The sequence below is a fragment of the Zootoca vivipara genome, chromosome Z1 (assembly GCF_965207765.1).
Source record: "Zootoca vivipara chromosome Z1, rZooViv2.hap1.1, whole genome shotgun sequence".
Classification (NCBI taxonomy): domain Eukaryota; kingdom Metazoa; phylum Chordata; class Lepidosauria; order Squamata; family Lacertidae; genus Zootoca; species Zootoca vivipara.
Window position 1 is genome coordinate 48,703,897 of NC_142583.1, and position 9,012 is coordinate 48,712,908.

The 9,012-nt window shown below is 43.4% G+C and overlaps 1 long non-coding RNA gene across 2 annotated transcripts; it reads right to left on the reverse strand.

Annotated features, from left to right (window-relative positions):
* Nucleotides 1-3,440: 3,440 nt before the first annotated feature.
* On the reverse strand, nucleotides 3,441-8,278 carry LOC148687371 (uncharacterized). Of its 2 annotated transcripts, none has more exons than XR_015947779.1 (2): nucleotides 7,879-8,278; nucleotides 3,441-4,233 (listed from the first exon to the last, which is right to left on the reverse strand). It is a non-coding gene; the product is annotated as an uncharacterized LOC148687371 (long non-coding RNA). The 2 variants fall into 2 exon arrangements; XR_015947780.1 differs by lacking the exon at nucleotides 7,879-8,278 and adding an exon at nucleotides 7,701-7,876.
* Between the last annotated feature and the right edge of the window lie 734 nt (nucleotides 8,279-9,012).

The window sequence follows — 9,012 nt, forward strand, 5'->3', positions numbered from 1 at the left end:
CTTCCCAACTCTTGGCAAGATGCAGCCACTTTAGTACATGCAAACGGCAGCCAACTTCAGATCTCAGTGGGATCCCTCTCCTTTTCTTGGCAGGCTTACCTCCCTGGATGGCATCTTACACGGCAAAATTAGAAATCAATGATGTTTTGGCTCAGCCCTAGATATTAATAGTAACAGTTGTAGCAAACACCATCTGTTGTCATGTGACGGCGGTGAGGCAGTGTAGTCGTGCAGTTGTTATGAGATATGCCATTTGACAGGTGGGCATAGCATGTTTCTCCTCAAGATCACTCCATCGTCATTAGTAATCTGGCCCCACATTGCAAGTGTTATTTTCTTGGGTAGTTATTGCACCCCAGAGAACAAAACTAGCAATGTATTTGCACAGGATCCCTTAGGTGCAAAATATTGCAAATGAGTTAGTGTTATACTACTAGTCATGGGTTGAGATATCATTGCACCAAACAGCTGCAAATATTATGTGTGTTATCCACACACAAAAATCACACACAAGCAAATGTACTGCTTCATGGTGTTTCTGCTTCAGGAACCATACAAGAGTGTGTATTAAGTTAAGTGTATATTAAGTTAAATGTGTTGTATCAGGTATGTAACATTTGGAAGTGCAAATGTTGCTCTGTTGTCTTGAGGATGTTTCCAAGACATTCTAGCAGGGGTCAGAAACCTGGAGCCCTACAGATGGTGCCAGACTACAGCTTCTCTCATCCCTGACTCTTGACCCTTGATGGCTGAGGCTGATGGTCATTGGAATCCAACAATATTTGGAGGGCTACTGGTTCCACATCCCTGCTATGACATTCCCACATTGTCTGGCAGAAACAGGCATCAATTACTCTCTCTCTCTCTCTTGTGGGACAAATTATAAGGACTATACAACATTTATGGGATTCTGGAAGGAGGTGAGTGAGTACATGTGCCTGGGGGCATTTCTGATCCAAACTATTTTTTTTATTTATTTCAACCTGATACTCTTATTCCATAGTGTCGGTATTCTTCCAAATGTTACAGCACAGGAAGATAAGCATTTGAGATATGTATGACCCTCAACAATAAGAAAATAAGGTATTTCGGTTAAAAGGAATAAGGAAAGGCAGATATTGCGGCCAGGAAAATAAGAGAGGTGACTATATAAAACACCACCTGCAGAATCAGAGTCAGAAATGCCAGATTTTAGCAAACATAGAGCGAGCAGGTGTGGAAAGGTCACACACTGTAATCTATCACACAGAGAAAATATCCCACCCAAAGTCTGAACTCTTTGAGCCATGAAATGTAACCCTTGTAAAATGGCAGCATTGTAGAAAACAGATGCTGTGAATAAAAGGGAAGAAACAGATGAGCACACTGTATTAACACGACAATAGAACTGCAATGTTGTCCAGTTAATTCATCTCTGAGACTTATTAAAATTTAAGACATTTTACAATCTCTATTGCCCGTTGACTTCCAATTAATTTGGTAACTTTATTAAAGCAGTAAAGTCATATAGCAGAGTATCTTACAGGGTTTATTCAAGCTTCAAATGGGTAACATTTGCTGCCTGTGAACCAGGTAATTACTGCATAATTAATTTTTTCATACTTTTTAATGTGAGATGTCTCTCAAATATAATTTAATTTTATATATTAATAGTCACCCAGCTCTTCTAATTGCAAGGAGAGAACGGTGAATTACAACTAACCATACTTCCATAATATTCTCTCTGAAAGGCAACGTTCACATGAACAAAACAAAACAGATTCCCATTGTTCACACATACATTAATACGCAACAGTACCAGAGCTGCTTGTTCCATGTCAAGCCAATCATCTTCAGGAATGTCATCTTGTAATAGTATATCTCAATTCCATTGCATTCTCATATCTAGAGATACCTCATAGCTAGCGCACAAGGAAGAGCCACTCTGGTCCGACATCCACCTAAAGAAAGAATGATGGAGGAGTAATCTAAAGCAATCAGACAATGTTTTATTATTTTCAGCTTGTGTCATCACTTAAGAATTATACCCCCCTCCCCATGAATGAGGAGGGCCTGATTTATTTTAATTAGTCGCTAGCTTGCTTGCGTTTGTGTATTTGAACCTGTCTGGTGGCATTCATTGGTATTATGATTGCATTTCCTCCTTGAAACAGCCGTTTGCTTTGGACAATAGAGAATGATAGTCTGGCAAATACTACAAAGCCTTCAGAGCCAAAGTCACTCTCCACATATCAAATCTCGCTTACATGGTAAGACCAGCAATAAAAGGACCTCAAAGGAGTGGGGAAAAAATCAATTTTGTAATTGGATAAAAGCAGTCTTCTAAGCAGACTGGAGTACCGTAGGATTGTATTGTTCAGCTTTCCAGGTATGTATTTGGTGTGCAATGGAAACATTTAGTCATTCAATAACCAGTTATACCCATGTAGTGTTTTTAAAAAGTCTTAGGACTGAGTCATGCATGGCTTTGCATCATTTGGTATCTCTTGATTATATTGAAAAATACTAATGTTTATATTATCATCTAGTAACAAACAGCTAAAGCTAATCCCTGTGTTTGAAGTGCAGTGATATGGAAGCTCTGTTTTGTGTGATCTGTAAGGGATGTTTTACACATGAATGGATCAAATAATGTACATACATATGAACACACCCTAAGATCTAGTGCAGACATAATGCCAGTCGTCACATAAATGCACCAAGAGTACTGCCATTGTACTTGTGAGAAGTCCCTTACGTGGACTTGCAATCAGACAAGGAGACACCGAGATAAGTCTTACCACTTCCTTTTTATTGTAACGCGTTTGCAAAGGCGGGCTCCACGACCTGAGTGGTGCGAAGAGCCCAGGGCAATGCACAAACATAGCTTATATCCCTACTTCTGCCGCCCCTCCTTAGAGGCTTGGCTTACAATCTATCTTATCAGAGTAAGACACATTTCTATACATTAACCAATCTACACTCGCTATTCTAAGTTAACCTTATTAGGAAGCATGGGCTATACTTCCTTATTTTTACTCTAATTTAGCTGACACAGCATCCTGTTTTATTCTACTTAGCTGACAGGCATCCTGTTTTATTCTACTGAGTTTGAGGCACATCCTGTCTTAGTCTTTCTCACAATCCCCCCTCTTTTTGTATCTTGTCTCAAACTCACAGAGTAGTTCGTGGCCTAGTCCACTTTCCTCATCTTCCTCTAGACTTCCTTCTGGCGCACCTGTTGGGAGGGACTTATAAGCCTGCATTAGCATCATTATGCGAGGGGGAACTGTCCTATCCATCATTCTTTCCATCATTGACTGTAAGCATTGTAGCAAGCAGGGCATACAAAAGCAGAAAAGGATTAAAATCACAAGGGGTCCTGCTAATGCAAAAAGGATTCCTCGCAACCATCCACTGGGTAAAAACTTCTCCAACCAGGACATGTCCCACCCTTCCCAGGTCTGTACTGGGACATGTGCTGTTTTTTTTTTGTATTTTATCCGCTAGGTCTCTTATAGGTGGGCTGTGTGTGGACTCCCTCCCATATTGCTGCCCTGGATGCGCTTGAACAGATATTTCCGTTCCTGCAGATAGGACTGTTCCCATCCGTGATTCCCACACCAAACTCCAGCTCTCCCGTTAGGTCCCTGGCCCTTATCTATGGCAGCACAGGCATCAAAGCAAACCACAACCTTGCCCTCTTACTCAGAAAGAATGGGGCCCTTTCGGGGGACAGATATTCCAATGCCTGCCGCACTGTTGGACTCTCTGCCAGCTCACACTGGACCTTTCCTCCTAATGCTATCTTACAGTGTTGAAGGATTATGTCTTCCATGAAAATAACATTACATTCCTCTGAACAATGCACACATTGCACGCACCCCTCATAATGAGCACAACAACAACATTCGAAAAAGCACACACAAGTACAGAACAAACACATTTGCTTTACAGTCTCGGTGTGTCCTGCTGGATCCTGGTTCCTGATTTAGTGAGTGTCACTTTCAGCGGGTCATCTGGACTAGTCGTTGCCGTCCAACTTTCAGGTGGAGCTCTTTTACCCGGTGGTAATGGGTCCATCCATGTTCTCTGGTCCGTACTGCTGACTCAGTGGTAAGTAGGACTTGGTATGGGCCCTCCCAGCTCGGGGTGAGTTTCTCCGTTCGCCACGCTTTTATCAGGACCAGGTCTCCAGGTTGGAAGCTGTGCTGTTGCTCCAAAAGTGGGGGCCTCTGTGCTAGTATGCCTTGCCTGTGAAAGGATAACAAAGACTGGGACAGTGACTGCAGGTATTTCTGGGTGAACTGATCCCTAAATTCAATCTGAGGGTTTCCTAGGAGAGCTAGATAGGGGTGGCCCATCATCATTTCAAACGGGGACAAGCCAGTATCCTTCCGAGGTGCCACCCTCATTCTCAATAAGGCCAGGGGGAGATTCTTTGTCCAGGGCAACCCATTCTCTAGATACAGCTTGGTCAAGTGTTTCTTGATTTCTCCATTTGCCCGTTCCACTTTCCCACTACTCTCAGGATGCCAGGGGGTGTGAAAGTTCCACGTGATTCCTACCGCCCTCATCACTACTTGCATTGCCAATTGGGTGAAATGAGTTCCCCTATCTGAATCCATTGCTTCCACTACTCCATAGCGGGGAAGGATATGCTCTAAAATAGCTTTGCTGACCACCTGAGCCGTGGCTCTGCGGCTAGGGAAGGCTTCAACCCATCCAGTTAGGTGATCTTTGAACACCAATAAATACTTTTGCCCCCCCCTTTCTGGTAACTCAGTAAAATCTACTTGTATTCTTTGGAATGGCCACACCGCTAACGGTCGCCCGCCCCTTTCTGTCTTTCTGGCTCGGGCCTTATTAACCTTCTGACATATTAAACATTTCCATGCAATAGTGTGCGCCATGGGCCACATGTCCCTGCTCCAATATAAAGGTTTTACCAGATTAATCATTCCCTCAGTGCCCAAATGGCTTCCCTCATGTATTTTCTCCAATATATTCAACATAGCCGATTTTGGAAGGACTATCTGCCTCTCTGGGGTTTCCCATCCATCTCCTTTCCTTTCCCATCCTTCCTTTTCCATGTATCCCTTTTCCTTCGGGGTGAAGGCGAGATTCTTTAAATCCTGCGGATCCACAACTGGTATCCGCAAAATACACTGCTGAATCACTTCTTTCCTCGGTACCCCTTCTGCTGCCTCCCTGGCCCTGAGGTCTGCTCAAGCATTTCCCTGTTCCTCCGGCCTGTTTCCTTTGGTATGAGCTAATATGTGCACAATGCCTATCCTTCGAGGCCCCATCAGAGATTCTAGCAACCGTTCTAACAAGGCTACGTGCTCAATCTGTTTCCCATCCGCCTTAATAAAACCTCTCTCCCTCCATGTCCTGCCAAAAGTATAAACTACTCCCCACGCGTATCTTGAATCTGTCCATATGGTTACATCCAATCCTTTTGCTAATTCTAGGGCACGAGTCAATGCCATCACTTCACATTTTTGAGCTGACCAAGTGTTGGGGAGCGCCCCGCTTTCTATAGCCTCCCCATCTTCCTTTACCACTGCATATCCTGACCTCCTTCATCCGACCTCTGTGGCTGCTCCTTCCCTCAACCCCACTAGGCCTGGCTGATACATTGCCCAGGACCAGCATGAGGGACAGACTGCAACTACGGCTTCACTCAGCGGTGTATCATGGGTGAAGAGGGGGGGGTGAGGTCTCTGTTAGACTTCCCCCCACCCTCTACCACCGCCTGGTCCATATTTGGGGGGAGCACACATCATGGTTTATCAGGATATCATGATGCTAAGCTGCTGATATACCATGATGTTGAAAACCAGCTATCACCCAGCCCTAGTCTGTTTTTTTAGTATCCCTAAAATCCATTGCTTATTAGGAGCTACCCCACATTTTGTTCAAAAACTTGCTTTGCAGAGGTAACTACCATAGAGTTATCAAAAATTTCAAAAGTAGGGGGTCCGTGGCTTGGCTTTTGAAAAATAGGGGGTCCTCAGTAATTAGCTAATTGGGAACCACTGCTCTAAAATACAGGGTTCACAGCAAGATTTGTGCTACCAGAGAGACACATACATTTAAATACAGACATAAAACTGGGAAAGGAATCCCAGGCTATGCCCTATCATGCAAACACACAAGTGTACTAGGAAAAAGAAGAAGGGGAAGATAAAAATACCAATATTTATATAGAAGCCTTTAACAACCCTTAAGATAAACAGTTCAAGACAGAAATTACTTCCTTAAACTAAAAAGTCTAAGGGATGCTTATAACACATAAGATACCCAAGTTGGGTGAATTTTCTAGAGAAGAATCATCCTCATTTGCATGGTATGCCTAACGTAAAGGATAGGAGTAACTTAAGGGTTAAATAAGCACATACAGAAACTGAGAAGGGGTGAGTACTTTTCACACCAAATGGAATTCCTAGCAATACTTCCCCCCCCCCCCCTCCCTTTCAGCTTTCCCATGAAAGGAAACTTACTTGGGAGTAAGTTTACTTATTAGTAAATCCTGGCTGCTCTCACAGAGACTGTAGGAGCCCTTCTGCCCAAACGAACTCAGGTAGACAATTGCTGGCTATGGAACCTCTACCTTTAATAATATTTTCCTAGAAGGCACGCCATATTGAAAACATTAGGCTAAATTCACAGCACATTTCAAAGTAGAATAGAACATGACAGTAAATTAGCTCTCTCATAAACTCAATTCCAACTAAACATTCCCCATAAGCTCCAAATTTATTTCCTCTTTAATTGCAAGGGCGGCAATCCCCCTCTCAGAATACAGTTTAACACATACAGGAATTCTTTCCTTTCCTTTCTACCACTTAGAGGAAGACTCTATTTTGGAGCCCTTTTCAAATAACAAAACATTTGCACACCTCATTCTCACATTGCCATGTTTAAGATTGATCAGGTCCAACATGGCTTCTTTAAACTAAAAATTTTAGAGCAAGCTTGCAATTATAACTATCTGTGGATATTATGGCCAAATTTAAACAAATCCCTTGAACATTTTCAGTCTTGAGTACAGCTCTTATTTACTTCAAGAAAAACAGAGATCTCTAACATACAGACTCTCAGGCTGGATTTTTCTCTAATTATTTATGGGTTTCTGTCTGGCCTTTTGACAGAGACACAAAGAACAGACTCACATATACTTAACAAACACACATAACAGACAACATGTAACATATAACCATATATATATATCTTTTCTTCATTTTAAGGAATTTGCTTGTTCCATTAAACTCTTATACACTGGGGTTGATGAGCCTCCCCCCATTTTCCCTTCACCTCAATTATTCACTGCACTCACACACTCGCACCTGGGTTTCGTGGCCTGGGTGGTCGCCCACACGCAGGAAACGCACTACTGCCCAGTCCGGTCTCTGCCAAGGCAGAGACCCACACTCAGTTTTGGGTTTCCTCTACGGTCCCCCACTCTTTCACACTGCATGCATATAGGCGCCTCACACAAACAGCCTCCCAACCTAACCTGGTTCCCTTTTACCTTCCCATTTTCATTTTCATTTTATTTTTTTATTTTATTTTTATTTTTACCTTACGCGTTTTACCTTTACCCTATGGAAGGATGGTTCGGTCACATCTTACCTCTACTGCGTGCCTACTAGACCACTTCCACGAGGCTGATCAGGCCTCTTGCCCCTACCTCTGCTGCGGGGTCCCTTACTCACCCATCCTGCGGGGTTGAGACAGTCTCTTTCCTTCAGCCGGCTCCATTCCTTGTCACTCCGCTCATCCGCGAAAACAGGCCAACACCTTATTTCCTTAACTACAAAAACACATGTACTCCAAATGCAATACACCCTTCTCCCTTCTCTTTCCCTTCTCAGGAAATCACACAATACTCACCCCCTTCAGTCCAGTGCCTCCTTCTCGGTGGCTGGTGAACTGGCAGGCGTCCCTGCAGGGCAAGGCAGTCGCTTACTGCAACGGTCCCTGACCGTTTCCTTTCTCTTACTTCCCTTAGACCCACTTAAATCGGTTCTCCGTCGTTCAGCCCTCGGGATCTGTCACCACGGGGTCCGGACAGTGGGTCTCTCCGAAAAGAACGGAGTGCCGGCTGACCCTCTTCCGAGATTCCCGCCGTGCAGACCGTCGAGGGCCCCACGTTGGGCGCCAAAATTGTGAGAAGTCCCTTACGTGGACTTGCAATCAGACAAGGAGACACCGAGATAAGTCTTACCACTTCCTTTTTATTGTAACGCGTTTGCAAAGGCGGGCTCCACGACCTGAGTGGTGCGAAGAGCCCAGGGCAATGCACAAACATAGCTTATATCCCTACTTCTGCCGCCCCTCCTTAGAGGCTTGGCTTACAATCTATCTTATCAGAGTAAGACACATTTCTATACATTAACCAATCTACACTCGCTATTCTAAGTTAACCTTATTAGGAAGCATGGGCTATACTTCCTTATTTTTACTCTAATTTAGCTGACACAGCATCCTGTTTTATTCTACTTAGCTGACAGGCATCCTGTTTTATTCTACTGAGTTTGAGGCACATCCTGTCTTAGTCTTTCTCACATACTGAAAAACTGAGTGGCAGCGAGAACATAAAAATGAATAGTCTATGTTACGCCATAGCACCCACTCTTGGTTCCACACCATGTTCCTTGGCTTTATTGAAAAAAATGTGGAAGAGGCATCACAGAGACATGTGGTTGTCAACTAGAGGAGATAGACTGAGTCCATCTGAAGAAGGCCAGACTGCCTCTGAAATGACTTCCTACAGCTACAGAAGGTGGTTCTTACAATATTTTCATGAAAAGAATGGATGGATGCTCATCAAATTGCACACATTCAATCTATTTATTTTTCACAATGTTGTTTTGAAATGTTTCCTAACATATCCCAGGGGCATGTTGACTTCCTTGTGTCCATGATGGTATGATTGATCCTGTTTGATAATATTTCTGTGGCAGTCTCTCTTATGAGGTCTCTCAATTATCCACTGAAATGAAGATCCAAGGATATTTTGCTGGA